The sequence below is a fragment of the Pleurodeles waltl genome, chromosome 4_2, assembly GCF_031143425.1.
Source record: "Pleurodeles waltl isolate 20211129_DDA chromosome 4_2, aPleWal1.hap1.20221129, whole genome shotgun sequence".
NCBI classification, from domain to species: domain Eukaryota; kingdom Metazoa; phylum Chordata; class Amphibia; order Caudata; family Salamandridae; genus Pleurodeles; species Pleurodeles waltl.
The window spans coordinates 459,554,900-459,580,325 of NC_090443.1; positions in this window are offsets into that span (position 1 = coordinate 459,554,900).

Sequence of the window (25,426 nt, forward strand, 5' to 3'; positions counted from 1 at the left end):
AAGCACCGCTGAACAGGGCCCGCTGTGAGAAGCACCGCTGAACAGGGCCCCGCCGTGAGAAGCACCGCTCCGCTGGGCCCTTCATCTCAAGCACCGCTCCGCTGGGCCCTTCATCTCAAGCACCGCTCCGCTGGGCCCTTCCTGTCAAGCACCGCTCCGCTGGGCCCCTCCTGTCAAGCACCGCTCCGCTGGGCCCTTCCTGTCAAGCACCGCTCCGCTGGGCCCTTCATCTCAAGCACCGCTCTGCTGGGCCCTTCCTGTCAAGCACCGCTCCGCTGGGCCCCTCCTGTCAAGCACCGCTCCGCTGGGCCCTTCATCTCAAGCACCGCTCCGCTGGGCCCTTCCTGTCAAGCACCGCTCCGCTGGGCCCTTCATCTCAAGCACCGCTGGCCCATTGGCAGGGCCGGATCTGTGTCGGGCAGGGCTTCACGAAGCACTCTGGGCACCATGCCTCCTCCATAACCAGTGGAGTCTGTAATCCACCTGATGGACTGTGGCTTTGCACTCCCCAGGATGGTACAGTGGGCAATCCACCCACTGTAGGGACTTGAGAGACTGTGGCTTTGCACTCCCCAGGCTGGTCCAGTGGGCAATCCACCCACTGTAGCGACTTGAGAGACTGTGGCTTTGCACTCCCCAGGATGGTACAGTGGACAATCCACCCACTGTAGAGACTTGAGAGACTGTGGCTTTGCATTCCCCAGGATGGTACAGTGGGCATGGAGGACCCTCGTGGATCTGGCGTCGTGGACTCATGTGGCTGAGGTGCCCCCCCTTCCCTTCCCCCTGAGGTGCCTGTGGTTTTATTATCTGATGCCCCAGCAGTGTTCTCTCCAATGGAATCGGGTCTCGTGTGGGGGCTTTGCCCATGTGTTTATGCACATTGGCCCACGAACAATGGCATGTAGCCAATATGTGCCGGACTTTTGGACTATGTATACATTGTTCATGTTGTAATATATTTATTTTATGAATTTCATATTTCACTTAAGTTCAAATATGCTTTAATATACTTAAATTTTACTGATCATTTTATTTTGTCTTTGCATTATTCCAGGGGGTTTGAGGGGTGTCACTCTGACTTGTTGCTCTGCATCAGTGTGTGGGGATTTGGGGGGGGGGGGTTGTCGCGTATGTGTGTGCCCGTAATCTTTTCTCCTCCCCCCTCCCCTGTGTCGTAGGTGCAGTACTCACCGTTGTCTCCTGCGCCGGCGTTCATGCTCCTGGTAGAGGAGCAGGTAGACAATAGCTGGTAGGATGTTTAATTCGGGTTCCATGCTGGCCAGATTCCTCGTGGAGTGTATAGAGGTGAGCGTTTTCCCGTTCGTGGTCTGTTTCCGCCGTGTTTTTATCGGCGGGGCTCCCGCCCCGGAAAAGGTGGCGGATTGGTGGGTCGTGATAGGGTGGGCGGTACATTGTCTGCCGTCTGTCTGTTGGCGGTGACCGCCGCGCTGTTTGTTTGTCCCGCCGTGGCGGTCGGAGTGTTAAAGTGGCGGGCTCTGTTGGCGGTTCCCGCCAGGGTCGGAATTCCATTTTTTTTACCGCCTGCCTGTTGCCGGGTTGGCCGCCGCTTTAACACCGACCACCAGGGTTGGAATGACCCCCAGAATGTCACTTCTGCTCCAAAGGACATGGACAAAATTCTCTTCTGGAATTTCTCTCATTGGTAACATTTTTGCCGGGTCCTCGACCTGCTGCACATGCTCATTAAGATTTGCGGAACCCCTTTTCCATTTATCCCTTTTCTTTACCCATCTGCCTTCACACTTGTCTAATGCTCCTCATGTCTGGACGCTTTGAAGTAACTCCCTAGGGTGTGCCTTCGTTCCTGCAGATCTCATGTGTTCCAAATCTTTTGAGTCAAAATCTAATCTGTAACTCCTATTCAAGTGTTTTGTTTTCTCTACTTCTATGCTGTATTTTTCTAAGTCTGTTAGCTTTTGACGCACATTGCTCGCTTCCCTTGTAATTTTCGGGCACAGGTATCTCAATTCTGCTTCAGTTTTGGATCCGAGTCTGTTCACACCCATAGTTCCTTTGATAAATTCACCTGCTTCCATCCCTAGTCTAGTATAGTTCAAGTACTCCTCTCCCCTAGGAGCACTCTGCATTCAGCTTATCTAACTATTCAGTCAATTGTTGGGCAGTCAAACCTTGCAGTGAAATGTTGTTGGGCTGGGTATTTGGCAACGGCTGTACAGTTAGATTTTGAGACTGCGGTGTCAGTAACTTCAGGCTATGACTGATGTTCGACACGGTCCCAGTACTCGTAGGAACTACGAAAGGACTAAGGTCTAAAAATGATCCGTTCTATCAAAGGTCTCTCCCACCAGAGAGACTACTCTGGTACTCTCATTGAGTCCTCCCCTCATTGAATTCTGACTCATGACTCCCTGTCGATTTGGACTGTTATTTCTCTGGGCAAACAATGGTATGACTGGACCAATGGTGACGGGTACAGCCACAGTGCTTGGACTTGGTCTGACGTTCGGGTTCTGTGGGTGCATAATTCCCATATTCTGACTCATCGTTATGGACATATCTGTCTGTGTCCCTGTGTCCCTGTTATAGGTGGGGACTTTGGCATTGCTTGTGACTGCACTTGAGGCAGTAAGAGTGGAGTTGCCTCTGTCTGAACCAAAGTTGGTTTCTGGAAAACCTGTCCTGTTGGCACTATTAGATTAGATGCAGTTTCCACAAAGGGTACATCAGGGTAAATTCTTTGGACATTCAGCTGTGGCATTGGATTTTGAACTTCCGATGTAGTAGTTAGATTAAGATTGCTCTGCATTGGGCTCTGTGTCATGCTAGGATTAATCTGCACTGGACTTGTCGCAATGCTAACCAGTTTCGGTGCTGAAGGGTTTAAGCTATTGCTCGGACAGCTCTCTTGAGCTGCATATGGGGGGAGCGATTTCTCAGTAACTGTAAATGAACTCATCATCATCTGACTCTTCTTCTAGTGTTAAAGATCTCCTAGACTCTTTTGATCTCTGCTCCCTACTCTCGGAGAGACTTCTGTTTGTCTTTCTGGTAGCTTTCCTTTCTTCTCTGGTAGCTTTCCTTTCTTCTCTCTCGCTGTCCTGTGTAATTGCAGGGAACAACTTAATTCCCTGTTGAGGCTCTATTCTCCAGAATTTCTGATTGCTGTCCCATCTAGCCTCCGCTAGTGTCTTTTCTGTCTTTCTTATTCTCCTTTCAAACTTCTGTTGCTGTCTGCCTACTAGTTCCCAGATTGCTAATGCCTCGAACTGTGCTGGTCTCGGAGGGGGTTTAAAATCATATAGCACACTCCTCAAATTCTCTATGCTCCTCAAATTAAATGCTCCATTAGCAGGAAACGCTAAACTCCCATCTTTCTCTGTCATTTTACATCAGTATTTTAGCCAAATATATGGTGCAGCACCCTTTTCTTCTATTACAATGTCGGTAGGTGCACATTCTGGCAGTGCAATATCTCTTATACTCATTGTAATATACATATCTACCTTTAGGGCACTCTTTAAAGCTTTAAAAAATGTTATCTCTGCGACCTTTATGTTAGTCTAAATCAAATCAGGAAGTGAGTTTCAATCCCAGAATCCTTTTCACCAACCTTCTCAACCAATTGCGCTTCAGGTTGTCCGCCAATCCTTGCACGACCCTTCTCACTAACCAACCTATCCCTGTGCGGCTCCAATGATGTCACACTCACATATACATCGGCTGACAAAGTCTTGCGGCTCGTCCTCCTAAAATCAGATTCACACTAGACTAATGCAAAATTATTGCGAGCACTAAAGTAATCAAAACTCAATTTGTCTGTTTACTACAGGTAGGGTAACACAATCGCTTCAGAAACCTTACAGATATTTCACTGACGGCTTTTCGCTCTAGCAGCTACTCCTTCTTCCTCAGTTTCCCTGATTCACAAGCAAAATTCGACCCACAAATTTTACTCTCCACTGATCAGTGGGTACCTCCTGGTGCACATCGGACTCACCAGATCTCAGTCGAAAATTCTTTCACTCACTTTCACTCACACTCTGACTTGTCGACCACGCCCGATTGACCTATTAAACCAGACAAATTACAACATAAACCAAGTGTCCCATACACTTTTTCAATGTACTCCGGAGTCTTAGACCTCTCAGGGCCCATATACCAACAACCATGTGGACACCCTTTTTTTAGCACAAAGCACCACACACATGTGAAGTTCGATGACTTCCCTACTCTCACCCTTTGGAGTACACAGACTCCTTTAACAATTTCATTTGGAGTACGCAAACTCCCTAAACCCTCACAGACATCACAATTCACCTGCGATTTGCGTAAGCTGTAAAAGTGCAAAACCTATTCCATTCACACTATCACTAGAACAATGAAAATATCCTCAAACAATCATTGGCAAGCTCCAAGTTTTTCAGAAGGCCATTCTAAGTATTTAGGGATACATTTTCTCTCCACCTCGCATCATCGAATCTGAAAATCCAAACTTTCTGCAAATTATTTTCTCTTTAGGCAACTAACCATGTACCGGGCATTTATGATGGGCCCTTAAGGAGACTAACCATCATACTCTGATACCATCACTGTTAGCGCGTCTGATCTTATTTAGTTTCTTATCATAGATTATAAGGGGACACGTTAGAGGTTTGATGAACCTGTTGACTGCATTTAGAGTAGTTCCCACCATAAGACTCAGTTTCAATAACAAATCAATAGCAACACCAATCAATAACATCAATAATCTTGGGAGTCAATATGTTCCACACACCATGACCCCTTTGGCCATGAATAACCACACCTTTATATACAGGTTAGAATGTTTATTTCCCTATATTAACGAGGCTAATATAATGTAACTTCTCAAAATCAAATGATAAGCATACAGAAACAATACTGGTTGACCGAATCCTCTAAAGAATCTCAATTTAATCAAAGCTTGGATCACTACACATTCCAAAGTTACACTACAAATCAGTAGCAAGAATAACTGCCCATTAGAAATGGCATACATTTACATTTAGCAAAGAAAAGACAACAACTGTTGTTAAGATTTAGCAAGCATCATCAGTGAGTATCCTAGCTAACCTTTTGATTAGAATGGCATGTTTGGGCTTCATGCAAAACAATTTAGTCAAAACAAATTTGAAAAAACGCCTAACTATGGCTCTATCAAAATTAGCGGTTGGTACCTAAAGCAAAAGCAAATGGACATAGCAATCAGTAACATCATATTATATCTTGCCTCACTTTGGTTCAGCAAGCTGTGACTGTCTTTGTCAATTAAACATCTGTTCGGTCAGCAAAGCATAGGAATTCAGCATTAAAGTTAAAGATAGAAACGTCTCTTCATGCAGTTCAGAAAGAATAATGGCTAATAGCGCATGTCCTCACGGACGGTTAGGAAAAATAGTGGCGTATCTCCTGTCTGTGCAGTCTTGTTAAGTTAGATTCCCTAAAACTACTTCCCAGGTTGCTATTGGTCAAAGAATCGTACGTTTACATTTAGATCAATGAAAGTAGAGCCTCAAATCTAAGATATTACTAAACCGTTGTTCACATGTCGATGATTGGCTCCTCTTCTCCTGTTCCCGTCAGGTAACAAATTTGTATCAGCGTATATTCTAGTCAGTGCATCCATTGTTAGTTCCTGGGAACATCACCTTTACACACACTAAGTTTTACAAAGTATCAGTAGCTACTACAATATTTTCTTGCAAGCAGTTCTCATGGGAATGAATTTTAGCAACTAACATTTGGTCAACGCTATGAAAAATGACAATCTAATTCTCTAAGCAGCCATTTTATGATTCGTCTAAGCAATGCAACTTAACATGAGGCCGTGCAACTAGTCCCAAGAACTTGCTAAATTTAAGGCCTATGATTAGTAAAGCAAATAGATAATACATGACCATTAATATGACATACTACTACATTAATCCAAACATGAGCACAACATGTTACATTAATATGCTGTTAATAAGTACACGTCATGATTATTGGTGATCACTCAACTATGCACATTTTCAAACTTGTGTATTATTTTTCTACACTAACTCATTTTCTATGCAGACTAAACATTCAGAATACATGAATATTCATAAATAAAATTTCAGCATTAACAAAGGTAGCACGTATTAGGTGTAATAAGGTAACCCAGGTAATTGGAGAGATAGACCTTACAACAGTAAAAAATGACTTTAGGAGTTTTTTGCTGTCAGGACATGTAAAACTTAAACACATATGTCCTTCCTGCTTTTAGATACTGTGCACTCTGCCCTATGAGCCATAAGGGCCAACCTTAGAGGCAGTTTATAAATATTAAAAAGGAAGGTTTAGGCCTGCCAAAAGATTCAGCTTGTCAGGTTAAAATGGCAGTTTAAAATTACACAAGAGATGTTTAAAAAAGCTACTTTAGTTGGTGGCACAATCAGTGCTGCAGCCCAATAGGAATATTTAATTAACAGTAGGGTGAGACGGAATCGGCAGAGTTTTATTCTGCAGAATTGCACAGAATTACTTTAAAATTCAGCAGAATTCTGCCAAGGGTCAGTGGGTACTGCAATGTACAGTGCATAACCCTCAGTGCCCTCACATAAGAATGTAAGGGACATGCAGTGCACTCCAGTGCATTGCATACCCCTTGGTTCTCTTACAAAAGCATGTAGGAGCACCAAGGGTTATCCATTCCAGTGCATACCCCTTGGTGTAGGGGCACTGAGGGTTATCCACTCCAGTCCGTTACCCTCTGTACTTTTACATACTTTAAGGGCACCAAGAGGTATGTTTACTGAAAGAAGGAGCATTCCCTTTATGATTAAAAATCACTGTAGATTAAAGTTAAAAAAATGAGAGACAGCTGTATTCTCTCACACCTGTTTAAGTACCATAATTGTGCTGATTAAATTCTGCGGCGAAACCGTGGATAATTAGTAATTCCTCACTATTACTAAGTTTTTCCAGTGACGATGGCAGGAGTAAATATTGTGCCCTCCCCTAATTTAAAGGTGCAGGGTGCAAATTACTCCGTTTACTAGGGCCTTATAAGTACATTAATCCATTTGCTGCTGGGTCTTTTCCCTCTAGAATACTAACCTCTTTTTTTTTGGCTATTTGACATGGTTTGTGCTTAGGCTTCTATAACTTTTTTCCCACATAAGTTATCCACACCAAATATGTGTTATTTTTTTCAACATCCTGTGGATTCCAAAGGTACCCTGGGTTTGTGGATTCCCCTGGAGGAGACTATTAAAAAAAGCCAAAATATAGCAACATTTTGGAGTTTTTGTGGAAAAAATAGGAAAAAATGCTCCACAAAAAGCTTCTGTTTTTTTCACTAAAAATGGCATCAACAAAAGGTTTGCCATGCCAAAGTCACCATTGTTCTGGCTACCAGGAACATGCAGAGTTGAATAAAAAAAAGCTTTTTTCCTTTTACAAGAGTGTTAGCATTTTCAAAGAGGTATCCCGTTTTATCTAATTTTTGTGCTTTCAACCTACTTCCAGTTTGTGATGGAAACTAGGATGAAACCTATGGGTGACTTGGGACAGCTATAGATTTCTGAAACATAGACAACATTCTAAATTCAGCAAGGGGACATTTGTATAAGTCACTCAAGGTTCTCCAAAGAAACTAACTGTTAAAATGAACAAATGTTGAAAATGATTTTTAAAAATGGCCATTTGTGACAACATTTTCAATTGTTACTTCTTGTCACAATGGCTGATTTACAAAAGCAATATACCATCATATCAGTTAGACCGTTCCAGTTGGAGGCATACATAGGGTTTGAAAGTTCTATTACAGCTTGCACTAGAGAGATTTCCTGCCTCTGGTGCCAGGACGTGCTGGAGAAGTCCTCAGCACTAATGCTCAGGTGCTATCCAGCACGTCCTTAGCACCTTAGAAGTAATTTAAGCCAATTAAGGGTAGGCCACTTTTACCATGTTTTAGGGAGAGAGCACAAGCACTTTAGAACTGGTTAACAGAGGTAAAACGTACAAAGTCCTAATGCCAACAAAAGCAAGTTCAGCAAAGTAAGGAGGTGACCAATGTAGAGAAAGAAAGATGGTGATAGTATGCTGCAGACAAGCTTCAAAAAGAGGGAGGAGTCAGTTTCATGAGTACTTCTCAACACAGAGGGCTTGATTGTACCTACCAACCCACTTTTATTCAGAAGTGTTATCCTGCTATGTTAAGGTCCAGTGTTTACTTTGAGCAACTGGTTATGGGTGGTGGGCACTAACACTAATTTTTAGGGACATAGACATATTTTTCATCATCATCCTTTGATCCAGAGCAAGAGACAACAGAGAAAGAAGGGCGAAGTGAAAGACAGGGAAACAGAAACAAGGGGAAAAGGCATGGGTGAAAAAGAAACTGAAACTGAGATACAGGATGTGGAGGTGGTGGAGGAAAAAGACATGAGGTGGAATCAAGACTAGACAGTCTTCATATTCAGCAATTTTTTCACTCAGAAGCATTTGCACTGGAAGCCTAAGAAAAAAGTTTGGGGCCCTGCTTTATTATTTTGTTTTATATACATTAAGCACTGTTCTGATGTAGGGAAAATTCAGTACTAGAGAAAGATCATTATTGATATCTGCAGAAGTAGATTGTGAATAACCCTTAATGTGAATGTAACTGAGGCATTTCTCTGTCTGCCTTAATACTAATAAAGAACAAGGGCAGACATTTCCACATCTCACGTTGCAAGATCCACCTATACTGAAATCCATTCATTGTGGTTGTGGCCAGCCAAGATGGTGGCAGCAGCAGTCTCATAGAAGCAAGCTCTGTTCTGGCACTGCAGTAATCCAGGTTTCTACTGGGACTTGACCACCCCACTTCACTGCAAGTACTAGACTGTGCAGTCCTCGAGTTGCTGCTTTTGGTGAGACTGAGTCTGCCTGCGCGAGCTTCCTGGCATATTGGAGGAGGCGGTGCAGAGCTGCGTCGACTGCACTGAGGGCCACGAGGAATGAGGTGCACTGTCCTACTACCTGTTGTCTAGCCGGAGGCCCTTTGCCACAAGTCATGAAGGGTGAGACACGTTTGTGGACTGGTGCAGTCCGAGACAGTGAGACAGGAGCCCACGTCCCTTCGCTACCAGGAAGAGGCTGTGAAATCGAACTGTGAGTTGGACCCCACCTCCTTGTTGCAACTGCCATAGGCCTGACAGCATACGTCTTTCCTGATTCCCTGTCCAAATTGAAAATGTTACCTGTGGGCTAGCTGGAGGCCTTCTGACATAGGCAGCAGAGGACAGGGCTAATTTGCAGGCTAGTGAGGTCCGAGCCTTCAGGGAAGGACTCCGAGCCCTATCCGTTCCAAAGGAAGACTGCAGGATGACCCTCACCACTGCCACTGAAGGCCGGGCAGCCTATGCCTTTCCTGGCCCCCGTCCTCACAGTGGATGTTGGACTCCTGGACTTCTGAGTCCCCACCTTTACTGGTGGCCGAGACCACTGTTGCAGGCTCTCTAAGGGCGCAGCTGTCTCTTTGGGGGGGAAAATAGTGAGAGCACACTGTACAACTCGCTGGAAGTGAGTTGGGGCCCTTTGGTGGAGTGGCGCCTTTAAGTGCACAGTGGAGAACCACGCAATCGGGCTAGGTGCCAGTACCAATGTGACATTGGGAGGCAGAGGTAAGTTGAGCTGCTCACCCCAAGGACTCAATCACGAGTTCCATTACTGGGAACGATCAGCCAGCCCGAGGACCACAACAGAGGCCACGCCTGACGGTGGTGACTGGAAACTACCTTTCCAAAGTGGCTCAGCTGACATTGGGGATGTACATATCAGAGAAGTGGCCAGCTGGCTGACCCCCAGGGGCCCTTGGAGAGATAGATGTGAGGGGGCTCAGCCTCTGAATATCCACCGGTGTTGCATTTGGGCATGGGTGTGTGCATGCTGGTGTGGTGAGTGGCTACCCAACACTGGCATGAAGAGGCCTATGTGGCGTTCTGTAGGGTGGTTTGTAGTCCCATCAACTAGCACGAAAGGGGCCTGGCTTCTCCAGTGGGGTGACACTATACTTTGCTTTTTTGCTCCCCCCGACCTTCTTGGACTCATTGGACCTTGGAGGTCCTCACCTGCGGAACACACACAGTTTCAGTTTAGGGGGGATTTCTTGTGTGTGACTTGGCTGGAGAGACGCTCGGCTCAGAGCGTTGAGCTTAGCACCAGCCACGAGGAGAAGGGATAGCACTGCGAACTGCCACCTGTGGGACACTGCGGACCGCCTCATGGGCTTCTTTCCTTGTACCTCAGTTGCCTCTGTCGGCATCATGATGGTGCGACAGAAAGGTTCTAGGTTGGTAAACAGCCATCAGAATCCCTACTTGTCTGAGGTGGGGACTGCCCCAGGTCTGGCACCCCTCAATACTGACCATTTGCTGCAGACCACTAATGCTAAGTTCACAGTGCTCCTTGCCGCCGTGCACCGCCTGAAGACGACTTTGGAGTAGAAACTGGATACTCTGATTATTGATGTGGGCCACATGCACAAAAAGCACTATAAATTGAAAGTGAGTGAAAACTCATGAGGTGACTATAGTGGCAACGAAAGTCCAAATAGCCGCCCTGCAATGGAAAGTGGACTTACTGAAATGCCAAGCTGATGACGCGGAAGGGCAGTTGCTCTGGAATAACATTAGAGTAGTAGAACTGCCCAAGAAGATTGATGGCCCCAGTATGGACCTGTATCTGGGGCAATGGCTGGCACAGACAGTTCTCGGGGGCAAAAGCTCCACCATCTTTTCAGTGGAGTAGGCGCACCAAGTGCCGGCCCAGCCGCCCCACCCAGTGCGCCTCCACGCCTAGTGGTGGCACGCCTGTTCAATTATCGGTACAGAAACAATATCCTGCAGATTGCCCACTCCAAAGGCCCAAGGCAGGTAGAAAACCAGACAGTTAAAATATTCAGAACTACATAGCAGATGTGCAAAAAATGAAGAGCTTCTTACTATACGGTGAAGCACAGGTTTGGCAGGTGATGTTCAAATATGCACTGATTTTCTCAGCTAAACGCAAAGTCATGTATGGTGACAGTGTGCTCATTTTCCAAGGGCCTAGGAGGCCTGGGACTGGCTGGAGTCTAAGGGACAACATCCTCCATTGGACCAACTGAATGCTGAGGCAAGAAACAGACGCTGATCAACTCACAGGACCCACTCCCATCCCTCCTGAAAACAAGCAGAACAGGAGAGAGCTCAAGTGGTTGCTACACTGGAGCAAGTGGGATCCCCCATCGGCACTGGTGCCTCAGATGCCCCAGAGATTTATTCATTGAGTGGCTCCCTACCGGTCGAGATCCTGGAGACATTGAGAGGGGTCTCAAGGTCACCCCGATGACAGCTGATCTCCTCTGAAGATTTTACTGTTATTATACCCTTTTCTTTTTTGTGGGGGGTAAGATGTTGTTGGTGATGTTGTTCTGGACTGAATGTACTGTTGGGACTTTTATGTGCCTTGGCAGCAGGATGGAGTGGGTTCCACACTGGCTGGGGCACTAAGGGAGGCTATGGGTCTTCTTAACACACACTTTGGTTGCTATGTACTAACCCACACCATCCACAGGAGTTTTCTCTATATATTTTGCACACTTTGCAGGTTTTGTGGCCAGATGGTGCACTTTTGCGTGGCAGCCTGGGGAAGGGAGCTTGGGGTACTGTTTGTGTTCGGGTGCACATGTGTGGTTGGCTGTATATGTTGGCACTTTCGCCTTTGGCAGCTACACTTGAGGCCACCACAGCGATTTAGATTTATTTGACCTTGGTATAGCAGGAAGATAGGCTCCTCACATGGAACGTGAGAGGCATGAGTTCATATACCAAGCAACACCGGATTTGATACTTTAGGAGGCACCAGGTAGACTTTGCATTTCTTCCAGGAGACACACCTCATGGCATTATAACTCACCAGGCTGGGTAGGGGATAAAGGAGTGGAGTACATGGGCCGACATACTCAAGTCATGCAAGTTGGTTGTTAGTGTAGGTAAAGCCAGGGGTGCCCTTTACGGTGTACCTCACTAAAATAGACCTGAAGTGCCGTTTTGCAGTAGTGGGAGGGTTGTTAGATGGTTGTCATTGACTCTGGTGGTGGTATACTCCCCGACCATGGGATAGGCGGCTTTCTTTATGACCCTGACACCCACCTTGTTTGTTGACCCAGGAGATTTGACACTTTAGTGGGGGGACTATAATGGGGTCTAGGACTGATAGTGGAGAGATCCACACCCACCCTACCAGGGGCACAATCCTGTACCGTCTCGCAACACCTGAACACTTGGTCCCACGACGTGCAGGTGGGGGAGCTCTGGTGATAGGGAGTACTCCCACTACTTTGCTGCAAATGCAATGCGCTCTAGACTGGATGTATTTTTGGCCCACCAGCGTTGGTTGCGCAGTGCATTGGATTGGACAGGCCTAAACAGAATATACCCACTTGGTGCTTCCCCACAACTGCTTTAGATGATGCTGGGTTTAGTTCACAGAATGATGAAGCATAGACCAATACTTTGAGGACATTGAAGGGACTGCTTCAGATGCCCTGGTTAAATGGGATGCAACCAAGACATTCAAAGCATTAAAAGTGGTTTTAGGGGGGTTGTGTTTCGAGAGTATGCTGTGTTGAACTATCTGACTATGGAAGTGCTTAATGTGGAGGACCACCTTGGTAGGCTTGAAAAGGAATGCCTGAGGAACCACATGAGTTATGCGGCCCTACTGGCCTTCCAAAGGGAATTTCAGGACCTTAGTGGACAGGCTGTCCAACTTGAACTATAAGATCCATGTTTGACCTGGCTCTTTTTGCAGGGACATCCCCAAATCTTTTGCCTTCCCTCTTCGATTTTTCTGATCTCTTTTTGTTGGCTCTAGGACTCTGGGCACTTTCTCACTTCTGATCAGTGCTAAAGTGCATGTGCTCTCCTTTCTAAACTTGGAATGATTGGCTTACACCTGATTGGCACACTAATTTACCTGTAAGTCCCTTGTACAATGGTATCATTTATATCTAGCTTGTAGATTAAATGCTACTAATGGCCTGCAGCGCACATTCGTCCGCCCACAGAAGTAGGCTATCAAACCTGTCTCAGGCCTGCCACTGCAGCACCTGATTGCACAGTTTACTGCCACATTGACTTGCCAAGTCAAACTACTTGCCAAGGCCTAAACTCCCTTTTTACTACACCTAATTCATCCCGATGATAGGCCCCAGATGGCCTTACGGGCAGGGTGCTGTCTATGTAAAAGGAAGGACATATGTCTTTGTGTACGACATGTCCTATAAGTGACAAACAGCCTATTTAGTTTCTCACTACTGTGAGCGCTACTCCTCTCGTAGGATTGCATTGGAAATGCCCTAACATATGTCTACGTGGTATTGTCTGATCTATGAGGGGTGGCATAGGCATGTTTGGTATGGTTGGAATGGAATGCTGCTTCTGCTTACTGGTGTAGGTGGATTATTTATTACCATTGTAGAAATGCCACTTTTAGAAAGTGGGCATTTCTCTGTACTTATAACTCTGGTGTTTTGCAGCTTGACTCCAAACCACATCTGGGTCAGAGTGACATGCTTTGTGCATTCCTTTCAGATCACCAGCACACAGGGAGGGTGGAGATGTACATCTGCATATTGAATAATCTTCCTGGGCTGGGAGAGGTAAAGGCAGTGCACACCTACATCTGTAAAGGCTGTGCCCTGGCTTCACACAAAAGGCTTGTTTACCCCCTACTGATGTCTGGAGCCTGTGCTGGAGGAGAAGGTGGACACTCCTGGAACCGGTTAGTTCTGGTTGGAACCCCCTCCCCACCTTTTGTTAAAGCTGAGCAGAATGAGTATAAGTAATGTTTTTAGACAAGAAGAGACTCTGAGAGAACACTTTTCAACCAGAGCAGAACCTCTGCCACAGTGACTGCTGAACTACACAAAGCATTCATCTGGGCTGCTTTTCTGTTTGTTGCCCTCCTGCCTGGTGTCTGCTGGCTGGCACAAAGGACTCATCAGGATTGCTTTTCTGCTTGTTGCCCTGCTGCCAGCTTGTTCCCTGACTCTGGAGGTTCCCACTGCACTTTGGGTTGCCAGGAGGAACCACCATCCCTGCCTGCCCGGATGAACTGGCCTGCTGCTGTTCACTACATGTGCCCCCTCTGATTACCCCCATTGCTGTCTCCAGGGGCTGGGTGGCATGCCCCTCTTTCCCCAATGCTTTACAATTGCACACGTAGGGTGAAGTACTTTGTAAGGTCTGAGAGCGTGCCTCTGTTTCTCCTTAAGGGCTCTCTCCGCATGGTGAGAGCTTCCCTCTGTGTCTCCAGAAAAGCGGGTGGAGAGCACTCTAGACTCTACAGCCCAGGAATAGGGCAGCGAAGGGTCCCCCCATCCCTCTGGATTGAGGCCAGGGAGACAAAGGACCTTGGTGGTGCCATAGTCATGCCTGGGAAAGCACGCTCTCCTCAGTGCCCCCTGGGCACAAGCAGGCCCTCACTCCGGCTGCAGTATTTCTTGAGCGTTGGCCACGCTTGCTCCTTATTGTTGGGTTGATTCACTGCAGCAGCCCAGGGAGTGTGATCAGGCCTGGAGAGCCCGGCTTTGCCCATGAGGGTCAGAGTAGCATCGTGGCCCTCCAGTAAGGCCCAGAACACTATCTCTGGAGATATGTGGCTCGGAGTGAGCCAAGCCGCACCCTAGATAAAGCTGCACTGCAGGTTCGCTGGCAGCTGCAGGAAACCTGTTTTCTACACGGGGAGACAGGGGAAGGTCTCCCCACCAACAAGGGAGGTGTGGGGCCTTTCTCCTTCATCCCTACGGCACGAAAGGCACACTGACCCCTAATAGCAACACTGCATGCTTGCGGGCAACCACCCTGCCTTCGCCTGCACATGGGCAGATCGGGAGAGGTCTTCCTGCTGACGTAGTAGGTGTGTAGGCCCCCCTTAACTTTTTTTTCACCAAAGCATTCACCAGGGGCTTGAAGGATGGCGAGGAAACCTCGAGGAAGGCATGGTGCCTGCTAAGCTTGCCTCCCCCAACCCCTTCCCAGCTGCAAACCTTGTTGGAACTGGGCAGAAGACCCGATACCCACGCTTGGGGACCATCTGCCACATGTTGTGTAAAATAAGCGCAGGTGCACAGGATTGTGCCGGGCTACCACTGTCACTGAAGAGGAAGGTTCACCATCGCCAAAATGTTGGTACTGCCCAGATTATTATACTGCTTTGTAGCTATCCCCCTGATTATACAGAAGGCATTCTTTAGGGAACTGTGGGTCATTTTGACGAGTTTGATATGGGGTACCGGATGAAAACAGGTGGTTCTTAGTAAGCTATTTGCCCCTTTAGAGTAGGGGGGTCTCAGTTCCCCCGACTATGAACTCTACTACGCAATGGTTCAGTTAAGGCGGCTGATGAGATGGTTAATTGGTACGCCACCGCTCAAATGTACAGGAATACCAGATGAGCTGGCGGAATGCCCCTCTTGAATAGGCTCTTAGACTCTGTTCCCCCTAGAAACTCTGACAGTGTGTTACTGCAAACTGCCTTTTATGTCTGCAGGTTGTATGCCTGCAAAGGCATGGGATCCACACTCTATGTGCCCGGTCTACCGATCTGGGCAATACCAGAATGTGCTGATCGAATGGGCAGCATTTCACATTAGGGACTGGTAGGAAACAGGGATTGGATTTTGAGAAGTTGTGGTGTCTGAGGAGGGATTCTGTACTTTTGATGCCTTAATACTAGGCTACAGGTTAGGACCAGACCAGTTCTTACTGTAATCGGCCCTTAGAGATGTGATGCGGAGGATGTGGGTATCTGCCTGGGAGCAGCCCTCTCCTGGGGGTGCCATTGGAAGCGGTTCTGACAGGGGGAATTCTGCCAAGGCCATCACATGCTTATACTCCATGATGTGGCACGGCCCGCTGAAGAGATCAAAAGGCTGCAAGATTGGTGGAAACTGGCACTTGGAACTGACATCCTGGAAAACTTTGGGGCAGATCCCTCCAGTTAGGGCTAGGCAGGTGACACGCAATGCCCGATGTAGGAATATGGCCCTGGTTGCAGTTACCCCCCCCCCACACCTTTTGCCTGATATTGATGCTGACTTGACTGAGAGTGTGCTGGGTCCCTGCTAACCAGGCCCCAGCACCAGTGTTCTTTCACTAAAAATGTACCATTGTTCCCACAATTGGCACACCCCTGTCACACAGATAAGTTCCTTGTAAAAGGTACCAGTGATACCAAGAGCCCTGTCACCAGAGAAGGTGCCTAAGGGCTACAGCATGTGTTGTGCCACCCTCAGGGACCCCTCACCTAACACATGCACACTGCCATTGCAGATTGTGTGTGTTGGTGGGGAGAAAAAGGCAAGGTCGACATGGCATCCCCCTCAGGGTGCCATGCACACAAAACACTACCTGTGGCATAGGTAAGACACCTCTCTGGTAGGCCTTAAAGCCTTAAGGCAGGGTTTACTATCCCACAGGTGTGGGCATAGCTGCATGAGCAATATGTCCCTACAGTGTCTAAGTCCATTCTTAGACATTGTATGTATAGTGTGGCCATATTAAGTATATGGTCGGGGAGTTTGTCAAAACGAACTCCACAGTTCAATAATGGCTACACTAAATACTGGGAGGTTTTCTATCAAACGTCTCAGAATAATAAACCCACACTGATCCCAGTGTTGGATTTAATAAAAAATGCACACAGAGTGCATCTTAGAGATGCCCCCTGTATTTTACCCAATCCTCTAGTGTAGGACTTACTGGTCTGTGCCACCCTGCCACTGAGAGATGAGTTTCTGAGCCTTTGTGCTCTCTGGGGCCAGAAACAAAGCCTGCACTGGGTGGAGGTGCTTCACACCTCCCCCCTGCAGGAACTGTAACACCTAGCAGTGAGTCTCAAAGGCTCAGGCTTCGTGTTGCAATGCCCCAGGGCACTCCAGCTAGTGGAGATGCCTAGCCCCCAGACAAAGCCCCACTTTTGGCGGCAAGTCCAGAGGGATAATGAGAAAAACAAGGCGTAGTCACCCCTTCAGCGAGGACCACCTCTAAGGTGTCCAGAGCTGAAGTGACCCCCTCCTTGAGAAATCCTCCATCTTGCTTTGGAGTATTAGGACCAATAGGGATGTGCCCCCCTCCCCAGAGGGAGTGGGCACAAGGAGGGTGTGGCCACCCTCAGGGACAGTAGCCATTGGCTACTGCCCTCTGACCCTAACACACCCCTAAATCTAGTATTTCGGGGTGACCCTGAACCCAGCTCTTGAGGTTCCTGACAACCTCAAGAAAGAAGAAGGACTGCTGAGCTGAAAACCCCGCAAAGAAGAGAAGGAGACACCAACTGACTCAGCCCCAGCCCTTCCAGCCCATCTCCTACTTTGAAAAAGTGCAAGAAAAGAAGCAACGCGTTTCACAGGACCAGCGACCCCTGAAAAGCCTCCAGGGGACTGCCTGCCTCACTGAGGACCAAGAAACTCCAGTGGACAGCGGACCTGTCCAAAAAGATGATCAAGAAACCAACTTTAAAGGGACTCTCACCTCACTCAAGAAGCGTGAGTCAACTACTCTGCACCCAACGCCCCTGGACCGTGTCCAGAGATACCAACTATCTAGAGAGGACCCCCAGGCGACTCCGACGACGTGTCCACCCTGGACTGACCTCTCTGCACCCCCACACCAACGCCTGCAGAGGGAATCCCGAGGAACCCCCTGACCGCGACTGCCCAGGACAAAGATAACCAACGCCTAGAGAAGCACTGCACCCGCTGCCCCCAGGCCCATGAGAAACTGACCACTGGTGCAGCAATGACCAGCAGGCAGCCCTCACCCTTGCCCAGTCCGTGGCTTGCCCGAGAGGCCCCCCTGTGCCCTGCCTGCAGCGCCTAAGTGACCCCGAGTTCCTCCATAGAGTTCTATTGAGAACCCGACGCCCTGCCTGCACGCTGCACCTGTTCCGCTGAGGGTGTGTTTTGTGTGCCTACTTGGGCCCCCTCCAGTATTCCTCCAAACCTCCCTGCTCTACCCTTCAACAACATGAGTACTTACCAGCAAGCAGACCAGAACCGGAGTACCCCCTATCTCCATAGGCGCCCATGGTATTTTGGCTCCTGTTTGACCTCTGCATCTGAATGGCCCAGTGTTTATGGTGCTGGGTGTTTGGGGTTACCTTGAACCATCAACTGTGGGCTACCTATGCCCTGGAGACTGAATGTGTGAAAGTGTGGTACTTACCTCAGAAACTGTACTTGACTTACCTCCACCAGGAATGTTGAAAATTGCAGTGTTCACTTTTAAAATAGCTTTTTGCCATTTTAAGGAAAACCGTGTACAATATTGATTCTATTCAAAGTCCTAAGTATTACTATGCAAAGTACCTTTCATTTGATGTACTTACCTGCTAAATGAATCTTGCGGTTCTAGAAATAAATTAACAAAATAATATTTTTTCTATATAAAAACCTATTGGCCTGGAGTTGTCATTGAGTGTGTGTTTTCACTTATTGCTAGTGTGTGTACAACAAATGCTTAATACTACCCTTTGATAACCCTAACTGCTCGACCACACTACCACAAATAGAGCATTAGTATTATTTATTATTGCCTCTGTCAAGCCTCCTGGTGAACCCCTGGACTCTGTGCACACCATATCTCATTTTGATATATATACAGAGCCAGCTTCCTACACCCGGCATCACTTCATTCAGTTTTAATATCTCCATCATGCATATTTCACTCCACAAAGGACTGGTAGGATGTTCACAGGTGCAACTAGTAAGTGTCCCAGGTGCGGGTGGAGGAGGCAGATTTTCCCCACATGGTGTGGTCGTGCATGGCGATATGCCACTTTTGGGTGCAGGTTACGCCAATGGTATGGGGGTTGATGGGCTGTCTTTTCCCACTGGACCTTGTTTGTGCGAACCCAATGTAGGACACGTCACTAAGAAAACAAAGGGTTTGTTGTGGTTCCAAAATCTGGTGCTGATTTTGGCTAGACGTTGCATTACTATGGTCTGGAAGTCAGCTACGGCACCCCCACGGAAACATTGGCAGGCTGATATGTATAGATGGGCGCTGGCTGAGCTGGCAGTTCATAGATGACTACATAGGAGAGGGGCGGACCCCCTGGAATGCTGGGAAACCCATTCAGAGAAATTAGAGGCAAATATGGATGAACGCCCTCCTTCAGGGCACTTTCGCTGGTCCTGCGTGGACAAGGGTGGCAAGGACCACACTCAGTTTATGATGCTGCTGACCATTTGGAAAGATCGAGGGATCGGGTGGACGCATGCACTGGCCAGGCCCCAAGGGGAACTTGCAGGGTCGCTGACTGTGAGACATCCTAGCTAGGGATTGAGTACTATATGGGGCCCGCTGGACACACAGGCTGTAGGGGCAGGTTGACATTAATCACACGCACACACTCACGAGGTTCGAGCAGGAGGGGGTGTGATATTCAAATGTCTTCTGTTTCTATTGTTCTTTTTGGGATGTAAATGTACTTGCAGCAGTTGTCTTCTCTTTGGTGAGGAGATGTTATCCCTCCTTATTATTGGAGAATACTTCATGTTATCATGGCCAGGTAATCTGGCCCTCCCGGTATTATGGGTCTCGGTAGGAGGGTGACTGAAGCCTGCTTGCTGTATTGGAAGATATGATGAACAAATATGACTGAAATGTATCTGAGTTCCGTGAGATGGAGTGTTGCTATTGTATGCCAGATGTGGTTCTGATGACTATGCTAAAAAGCAATAACGTTTTTTTTTTTTTTTAAATCAGTCCAGCAGATGGAATGAAGAACAATGCAATCCAGCTTTATCTTCACCTCTCAAAAGAAAATATACTCGCAGGCTTTGGTACACAGGACACCTAATCTTATTTTCATCCCTCTCCTGCATTTGCGGTGGTGATTACTCAGGCTAATAAATGTATTGTATACTAGCTCCGTCCATTGATAATTTTATAAACAAGAGTGTCCACAGCAACTTTCCCGTGACAATGTAAAGCTTTGCATTTGTCTATTTGCACCATACATCCTCATGTCAATTTTTGGTGCAAGGACACACTCAACAAAAGCAGCACAAACAACAGCCACTCACTTTCTATTGTTCTTGTGCACTCGTGGTAAATTATAATCACAAGTGCTGTGTTTCGCTGTAAATATGTACCTCTAACTGCTCCTAATTCGAAATAATGGCATCATTTGGGGAATTTCATGTAACAAGCGTTTAATGCAAAATTCCCGAAAAGATATGAATTATGCTGGCATATTTTAATTCCACCCAGGTCAAATCGCAATGTCAACGAAAATTCTAGGGTTCAAGGAAGCAGCTGTGTAATGCTCACAAGCAATTTCTCGAAAAGCCTTCCCACATCATGGCCACTGTGACAACAGATGCTTTTTATTATCACTCAACAGGGACATAAGGACACCATTGAGGCACTGGCTGACCTCCACACATCCTTCACCAAGTACCGCTCACTAAGGCTTCATCTCTTCCCTGCAGCCACAGACTAGCTTTTTTTTTTACTTGCGCAGTAGTTTGTATGAATCCTGCTTTAAAAGCAAACATACGAAGGGCATATTTTCGTTTGATTTAGTTCAATTTAAAGAAAAATGAATAGGTCTTCAAATTATTCCCATAACTTTATTTGTGATGGAGTTGAATTAAATATTAATTGCAGAAAGAATTTCCTGATGTAGACAATCATTCACATTTCAATGAAAAATGTAGATCTATTATTTGCCTACCAAGTGTTGTTGTTGGAATAGCTCTGATATTTGATTTAATCAAACGATTTAATTACTATGACTTAGGCATGATTACAACTGGTCAAAAATTACGAATCATGTACAAACACTTATTTAGGCAGTTTATAGGTGGTGCAAGGTTATCGGATTCGCAAAAATTTCTCGATGTTTATCTGCACCAAACAAAAATGTGTATGTTACTTACAAAGTAAACGGAATAAGTGCAATTTATTACACCCGATAAATTATGAACCATAGGTCCGATAAATCTCTACTATCCCGCCTGGGCATTCGAATTGGACCCTTTGGCCCAGATTTACAAGAATCTGGCGCATCAGTACTGATGCGCCTGATTTCTTGCCCCCCTCCCACCGCCACCCAATGACACCATGGGTGCACCGTATTTACAATACGGTGCAGCCTGGTGCACGTTAGGCCAATAGCGTCAACATTTTTGACGCTATTGTGGCGCTTTGCTGCACTAACATCAAACATTTTGACACTAGTGCAGCAAAGTGCAAGGAGGCCCATTGATTTCAATGGGTGCGTCCTTTTAACACCTGCTTTGAGCAGGCGTTAAAAATGATGCCAAAAATGGCACAATTAAATCTTGTAGATTTTATTGTGCCATTTTTGCGGGCCTCCTAATGCCAGAAGGCCTCCCTTGCATTCATTATGCCTGGCACAGGCATAATATGGCGCAAGGCCTTGTAAATCTGGCCTTCTGTGTTTTATGAAGTGCTAACGTGTGTTTCAACAGTGTCAACTTTTGGCAAAACATCTAAAGAACCGAGGAGAGGATAACACTGAGCATTTACTTTGAAGAACACTTACATAGGATGTGTAACATATTACTATACAACAGTGGAAGATCAGGGACGTAACGCAGGCCCCTGCAGCCCATGCAGCGCTGGGGCACCCCCAACCCGCCAGGAGGCCCACAACCCTTCAGGAGGACCCATTATTTAGCCGAAAGCCAATGAATATCTCTAAAATATAGGGGAATCAGGAGCCCTTTGTCACTTTTTGCAGGGAGGGAATGTAATTTTCTGTTACCCACTGCAGAGGATCACTGTGACAACACTGATGACAAGGCCGCAGGTAGAGTGTGACGTCAAAGGCAATAAGGCTGATGGCAGAGTGGGACATTACAGAAGATGAGGTTGTTGGCAGAGTGGGACGTCATAGAGAACGAGATTTCAGCCAGAACATGACAGCACTGATTATGAGACTGCAGGCAGAGTGTGACACTACAGCAGGGGCGGCTCCTCCATTAGGGTGGAGGAGTGTTTTATGCTGCCAGCAGCGGCAGCTGCAAAACCTTTAAAAGAAAACAATTATAAACGTTGTTTATAATCGTTTTCTTTTAAAGGGGCGGGCCACGTGGTGACAAGCAATGAGGGGGAGTGCACAGCACTCCCCCTCAGAGTGTATGTGTGTTTGGCTGGCTGTCTCAGCCTGGCCAAACACACATGCGCAGCAGGCTCTCTGGGCTGGAGAGAGCCTGCACAGACTCCCAGTCTTCTTGGGAGTGCCCTGGCTGGGCTGCTCCCAGCCAATCCTTACGCTACTCTGAGCAGCATCAGGATTGGCCGTAGGGCAGGCTGGGAGCCTGTGCTGGCCTGCAGCAGAGGAGAGGCAGCAGAGAAGGTAAGTGTTTTTTTTAAATAAATGTAATGATTATTTCCCTCCTCCATCTGCCCTCCTTGCGCTGCACCGCCCCTGCCGCGCCCCACGAGCTGCTCCTGCACTACAGTGGGGAAAGGAGAGTGAAATCACAGACGAGGAAGGTGCAGGCAGAGATAAAGATAATGATTCAGCAGTGACCTGCACAGTCTGCCTTGGAGCGCCCTGGCTAGGCGCTCCAAGCCAATCCTGATGCTGCTCTGAGCAGCGGCAGGATTGGGCACAGGGAAGGCTGGGAGCATGTGCCTGCAGCAGCGACGGAAGAGGAGCGGCGACGGAGCAAAGCAGGTAAGTGATTTAAAAAAAATATATACATTAATTTTCTCCCACTCCTCTCTGTACCCCTACGTGCGCCCCTGCATGCCCCGCCCGACAAAGCCCTGCGAGCCGCTCCTGTTTATCCCTCACACTAAATTATTTTACTGCCACTTCTCTTTCATGTGTAGCGATACACAGGCAAGGGGCCCATAGTCTGAATGAGAAATGAAAAGAAACAAAATGGAAGCTCTGAGTCTCATTAAATTAGGATTAGTAGTACTTACATGCATTGCTTAGAGATTGCATAAAGGAGTATTTAATCCTGCTCCTCCTCCTCTTACTCGTTCTCATCCTCCTGTTATTCAGGTTTTTGCTTTAGAGAAAGAAAATGTTGTTGTTCACAGCAAAAGAGAGTAACCCGGAAGTTAAAGTCAGAAAATGGAATAGAGACTGAAGAGAGGCATGTGAAAATATGGTTTCATTTTTTATTGTGGAAAAACCCTAAACGTCCAAATTATATCTGTCTACGTGAGCAGCTGCACAGCCTGTCCTCCGGACCTGTCCACTATTTTCACTAAGCATTGTCAATTATTTCAAATATGTCAGACAGGACTACCTGTCCCAGATCGTATTATAATGTTAAGTAGAAGAAAAGGGCCAAATAAGTATGGTCCCAGTAGCATATTTTAACCTTAGGAAGTGGAGCACATTTCCAAAGAGGTAAGGTCTCTAAACGATTGACATATTACTGACTCTTCCCCAGATCTAATGGCCTTTCAGACACATATCCACGGCATGTGACTCCCTCTGCCAGAACCCTAGGACCTTCCAATTATAGCCATGCTAAAAAATCATTAAATTTCTCCGTAGCACGTTCTTTCTCGCCATCTCGACATCGCTGTGCATCACATGAAGTTGCCTGTGTGGTGATAGATAAATATAAGGTATTGCGGTCATGCCTCACAGGTCACACCATGTTAGCTGATGTCAAACACGAGAAGTGGTGTAGCAAACGTAGTTTGGGCACTAATGCAAGCAAGGAGAATGCTACCCACTGGTTTGGACGTGAAAAGCAGCTACATTTGTGATCCAATGGGCCCTCCTCAACCCTGGGCCCCAGTGCTACTGCACCTGCTGCTCTAATGGGAGCTTCACCCCAAAACTGAGAAAAAACTGTTGAAGTCCCATTGTTTCTCTCCCAACTGCTTCCTAAACCAGCCTTTTCCTATTAAGGTGATGATCTGTCTGTGAAGCATGTGTGAGACCCAGGAGAGTGAGAAGTTGAGGGTCTTCTGACCAGCAAAATGTCAAGTTCTCTGCAAAACCTTTACAAATATCATGAGGTTTTTTGAACATTTGTTTTTAATTTTGAGACGTAAACATTCTGCAAACATAGGTTTTGCTGAGAAAATATTCTATTTGTTAGCACTGTGAAACGTCTTTTTTCAACATCCATTGATGGACAAATCACTCCTAATTCCTTGAATCTTAATGGTTCAATGTCGGAGATTGTTATTCAAGCACCCAGAAGGCGGCCAAATTAATGTTTCTTGAAGCTCACGATCATGTTGTCCTCCAGTTTGATGACGCAGAATAAAATGGTAAGAAAATAGTCGGAGATCTTTCGTTCTGACGCAAAATGGTTTCCTCGGACCTGCTTCTGCCAATTAGGGAACTTGAGGCCAACCTTACCACTTGTACCCATGTACCCATGCATAAACTATAAACTAGTATAATGCCTTCTTGTATTGGCTACCTAAAAGACATCTTAGCACATTAAAGGGCTCAAAATGTGACAAGACCATGTCTCATCTGCTAAGAGGTCATTCCACAGGCTATCAGCTATGACCAACACCTATTTCAAGGTGGCCAGTCTGACTTATGGATGCTTTCATCATCTGCCCTCTGAGTAATATTTTTACCCTGAGATTTCCAGCAGAGTTCACCCTAGAAGCCTCCGTAGGTTCAATCGGACTCCCTTAAAAAACATTCCAGCTATACCCTCAGGCCTAAGGGTGGCCTTTCCTCCTCTATGCAGGCCACTAATAACCTATCCTTGTAGGTAAAATACACCCCTTCTTTTCAGAGCTCAGGAAGGAATGTAAAAATGTCCTGTTTGGCGAAAAATGCACTTTGACCAGTGTAGAAAATTACCATCTTTTGGATAATATGTCCCAAGATCTTTGCCCTATCTGTTTTTGCTGCAGTAGATCCCCATACACTTTACCCCTACTAACCAGTAATAAAGTGCCTGTGCTCCTCCTTTCAAAAAGAAGGCATTATATTCCCTAACTGGCATACTTTACTTACCTGTAAGTCCATCATATATGGTATAAATTTCTCCCACGGCCTGTAAATTAAATGTCACTAGTGAACTGCAGCATTCGTTTTGCTAACCACTACAGTGAAAGTGTAAAACATGGATTTAGGCGTACCATTATACCCTGAATAAAGCAACTATTAACCTACAATTTGACCTGTCAAAATAAACCTAAATGACAAGCCTCAACCTTCTTTTAAATATTTATGTCACCCCTACATTGGCCTTATGTCCCATAAGGCAGAATGCATTTTATTTAAGTGCAGGATATTTAGAAATGTACTGTTCCACATGTCCTTATAGTGGCTACATGCCAAAAGCTATTTTTACTGTAGTAAGGCTGGCTATTATGTAGGAAAATACTAGGAAGGTATTATGGTATTAAATGTAATAAATTACATTAGGAAACAACTACAAATC